Below are 5,000 nucleotides of genomic sequence, written 5' to 3'. Positions count from 1 at the left end.
CACTCACTAGTTTAAGAATGCAATGCGTGTGTACGCGGCCTAATTAATACGCAGCACGGGAGTTTCGGGCTTTCAGACTTTTCAACCCGTGTTTTGCATATATAATAAATTGCGTTTACACGCTGAAATTTTAAGCTAGTGAGTAAATGACGTCATTTTCTCTAGATCCAACCCTCTGAGGTCCAATCGGCCAGTTTTGAACGTGAGTAATGGCGGACCATGAAATCCAAAACTTGCACTCAAAATAAACAGCCTTTGGATAAAACTCAAAGCTCAATATTTTGCCAGTTAGGTGTTAAGCGAACACACTTTCAAAATCTGAACAAAAAAAGGAAATGATTTTTTGATCATAGTACCACTTTAAAGTGCGACCAGGAAAACCGTGAACACCTGAGGAACGTTATTCCTGTCCAATCACCCGTTCAACCGCAGAGTGTTTATTCACTGTTGTTTGCGCGGCAAGAACTGTATCGGCTTTAGATTTAACGCGCAATGGATTTAATTTGACCAGATATTACAGGTATTTGCGACGGCGCCACATGCTCAAAAGCTCTGAGACTACTTATAAAGAAACAAAAGTGCCTTTATTCACTGGCACTCTGAAGCAATTGTTGCTTTCAACATGTGGCGCCGTCGCAAATACCTGTATTATCTGCTACAGTACTAACAACGTTTATTCAGTTTGCGGTTTGGGCGTGACAAGTACTCAAACATGATTGGCTTATGAACAATAAGCATTCTTAATATATTTTAGGTGTTCACGGTTTTCCTGGTCAAACTGTAAAAAACCTCATAAAATGTACATTTTAGAGTCTTGAAAAATTTGTCATTTCTTTCTTTATGCACTTTTTTCGCACCCTTTTGCACGGAAAGATCCTAAAGTGCTCAAACTTAAAACGCCTACTAATTAGAACATCAGAACTTTAAGTTTTTGTTTTTGTGTACAAAAAAAAAAAAAAACAAGAGGAAGAAACCATTGACATTTGGTGTATTATTTTACGAATGAAAAATGGCTCTTCCTCGAAACTCTGTCTTTGCCTTAAATGGAAGTTCGCATGAGGACTTTAAGATCAATAATTGTCACTAGTAAAATAAGTCTAAAAACACACTTTTAAACAACATTTACATATCTTTTGTCTTCCTTCACCGCTTATGAGGTTTGAATGCTTTAATCTTCTCAATAAGTCATATATTTAAAGTAACGAAAATGACATGTTGACGCATCAGATTCCAAGTAGTTTTCTCAACTTTCGGACGACGTTTCTAAAAAAAAAAATGAAGAAATAGCGGGTTAAGGACGTTCGCGCCCAAAACGTTCCCACGTACAGATTTTTTTTAAACTTGCCACGCAGAAAGGTAATGATCTACTTTTGCCAAAAAGGCAAAAAAAATGGGGGGTCACCGTGCTCGTTTTCGAGATCATGAGGTGCATTTTTAGAAGATTGCGTTACTTTAAGACGATCTTAGCTTACAACTGTCAGCAATAAAAAAGCTACATGAGTGAAATTTAGATCAGGTAAACGTACTCAGTTCAACATAACTAATATAACTAAATTAACCTTTGCAGCTGATGTCTTTTTCTGAGGTGAAATAGACCTTGAAAAACGATACATATTAGTCTAAGAAAGAAAACTTCGGTCGCACGAGAGCATAAAAGGGCAAATATTTGTAACTTCTCACGTACAGATTTTTTTTGTTTTTTGTTAAAATGGACAAAATCAGGAAAAGAAGTGATCTACAGAAAAAAAGGGGCTCACCGAGCATTCAAGAGAGTAAAATCGCTGCGAAGTTCTCAAAGCGATTGTCTATTCGCACTGTCACGCCATTGCGTGACATTTCCAAGAAGACCTGGGTCCACAGCTATCCCATGATGCCACATACTTTCATGTTCCATTCTTGTGGAAAATTTTTGCGCCTTTAGCATCGTGTTTACTTGCGTGGTCTACGATGCATGACGTGTGCGTGACATGTGCAAAAAGATGCGCAGTAGCAATGGGCGCAAACGTCCTTAAATGGTGATTAGCAATAATTTCGTTGTGAGTGATAAATGAATAAAGAAATTATTTTATCCCTGAAACCGTTTGCACAGACATGTGTTTAGTTAATAGCAACGAGTATGACTGTGACATGTAGACTACAAGCCCTCAATATCTAACTTCACTTTGAGCAGGTAACCGGCAATTAGTTATTTCGCTTTAGTCCATTGCAAACAGTTCTTTGCAGGAAGGAAAGCACCCGACTCGGTGAATGCGAACAAAAATTATTTTACTCGCTAACCAAAGCAGTTCGTAAAAGAACTATAGTAAAGAAACAGTAAGTATATTGTAAGTATATTGGCGACTGATTTTGAAACCATTTCTCTTTGAAAAACGTACCTTTTTCTCTTGAGCACGTGCCGAATTACAAAACTGTTCAACATCTTTCTTTTCACTTAGTAAAATTATATTCGAACAGCACTTACCATTCTTTTCGGGTTCTTGTGGCCCAAATTCAAACGTAACATCATCGCCAATTAGAACAAATGGCGCCCAGTATTTAATGGCGGAATACTCCTTTGTCTCTCGAAGAGATTTCATAGCATGATAAAGAGCTAAACTTGCACTTTTTCTATCTGCCAAGTGTTGGTAAAAACTCTTCATGAACAGCAAGGTTGCCTCATCATTAATTGCCCAGAGTGACACCAAAACAGACCGGGCACCAGCATACAGGAAAGCTCTGGCTATTCCCACCACACCCTCAGATTTTAGCTCTCCCTGACCGCTATGACAGCAACTCAGCACAACCAGCTTTGCCTGAAGACGAACTGCTTGAACATCACTCATGGTTAACATGTAATCTGTCTCTTCGGGGATCTGTGATGTGCGGCCGGGATTTGGGGCCAAAACAATTTCTCCAAAATAGTCATCTCCATGAGCAGCAATGTGGATTAAAGTAGCTGCCTTCAGTTTTTTCAGCACCTCGGCTTTCCTTCCACTCTTGCCCGTGAGCGGCTCGGTCTGCAGAAGCTCTCCTATCATCTCCACCTCTTTCTTTGCGCACCGCAACTGTTCATACCTGGGTCCGCCTGTGCCTCAAGTGATTTCCTTCAAGTACGGATCTCCTACAAGTAACGCTTCACTCTTACTGTTGAAAACAGGTGCACTTGCGATCAGTTTCAAAGCGGTCAATGAAGGAACAGTACGGATCCTGACAGAGTCACTCAACGCAGAATAAGGAGCCAAGCAAAATGGTCCATCAGGAACAAAGATCAAGTCATCACCCTGGAGCAAGTCTGCAATGGGTCTGATTAAGACATCATACAAGGAATGCAAGGGGTTTTCGGACACGCTGAAAGACTGCGAGGCTTTCTCAACAGCTTTTCCACTGCAAGAGAAGTCGCTGCGATGTCTGCGCGCCGAGCGATTCTCGCATCGGACAACAGCCCCAGCGCCAATCTGTTTCAAAGTAGTCTTTATCAGCGAGTCAGCACTTCCATTTTCGATTTCCTTTTCCCTATAGTTTAATCCGCTTCCTCTTCTCAGAAACCAAAAACTGATAGTGTTCCCTGCAAGTGCTATGAAAACTGTTTGTAGAGGCAAATATTGCATAACAGCGGAGATAGTGTCGGTCCTTGCAATTGCCGAGGACGGTTGTTCATCAACGCCAAATTGCACCTTCAAAATGTCTGTCAAGGCCTGTGCTCGTCCTTGTTCAGCAGCAAACAAAGCCTCATCAACCTCTCCATTCTTTAAAAGTGCGGTCCACAGAACTGTGTAATTCTCTTGAATTTTATCACGAAAGCTTATTTTCCATGCATCTTCTGACTGAAGAAGACGCATAACCTCGAAATGTTTTATGCTTAGATGATAAAAATTTATGGCCTTGCACAAGGAGCCTGAAAATTCATGAACACAACCAAAGAGATAACAAGCGATTCCCTGCCCTTGTAGGTCCTCTGTTTCCTTGGAAATAATAAATTGTTGTTCGTTACAGAAAAGAGCATTTTCAACCTCACCTCTAACGTAATAAGCATAACCGAGATTACCATAGGCAACGCCCTCCCCGGCCCTATCCCCTACTTCTTTTGCAATGCTAAGATGTTGTTCATAATACTCTATGGCTCGCTTAAAATTGCCCAGACTGTGATAAGCGTCGCCGAGATAACCATAGGCAGTGCCCTCCCCGACCCTATCCCCTACTTCTTTTGCAATGCTAAGACGTTGTTCTTGATACTCTATGGCTTCCTCAAAAATGCCTAGACGGTAGTAAGCGTTGCCGAGATTACCTTTGGCACTGCCCTCCCCGGCCCTATCCCCTACTTCTTTTGCAATGCTAAGATCTTGTTCGTGATACTTTATGGCTTCCTTAAAATTGCCCAGACATTGATTAGCGTTGCCGAGATTAGCATAGGCAATGCCCTCCCCGGCCCTATCCCCTACTTCTTTTGCAATGCTAAGATGTTTTTCGTGATACTTTATGCCTTCCTTAAAATTGGCCAGCCTCTGATAAGCGTTGCCGAGATTACCATTGGCACTGCCCTCCCCGGCCCTATCCCCTACTTCTTTTGCAATGCTACTATGTTGTTCGTGATACTTTATGGCTTCCTTAAAATTGCCCAGACCGAAATTACCGTTGCCGAGATTGCCATAGGCATTGCCCTCCCCGGCCCTATCCCCTACTTCTTTTGCAATGCTAAGACGTTGCTCGTGATACTTTATGGCTTCCTTAAAATTGCCCAGACAGTGATAACCGTTGCCGAGATTACCATAGGCCTTGCCCTCCCCGGCCCTATTCCGTACTTCTTTTGCAATACTAAGATGTTGTTCGTGATACTTTATGCCTTTGTTAAAATTGCCCAGACTGTGATAAGCATTGCCGAGATTGCCATAGGCATTGCCCTCCCCGGCCCTATCCCCTACTTCTTTTGCAATGCTAAGATGTTGTTCGTAATACTCTATGGCGTCCTTAAAATTGCCCAGACAGTAATAACCGATGCCGAGATTACCACGGGCATTGCCCTC

At 41.8% G+C, this 5,000-nt stretch overlaps 1 pseudogene; it reads right to left on the bottom strand.

Annotated features, from left to right (window-relative positions):
- LOC138024593 (tetratricopeptide repeat protein 28-like) overlaps window positions 1–5,000 on the bottom strand; it is a 7,308-nt pseudogene that overhangs the window by 1,027 nt on the left and 1,281 nt on the right.

This window comes from Montipora capricornis, chromosome 11 (genome assembly GCF_036669925.1).
Source record: "Montipora capricornis isolate CH-2021 chromosome 11, ASM3666992v2, whole genome shotgun sequence".
Taxonomy (NCBI): domain Eukaryota; kingdom Metazoa; phylum Cnidaria; class Anthozoa; order Scleractinia; family Acroporidae; genus Montipora; species Montipora capricornis.
This window is presented reverse-complemented; position numbering and strand designations above follow the sequence as displayed.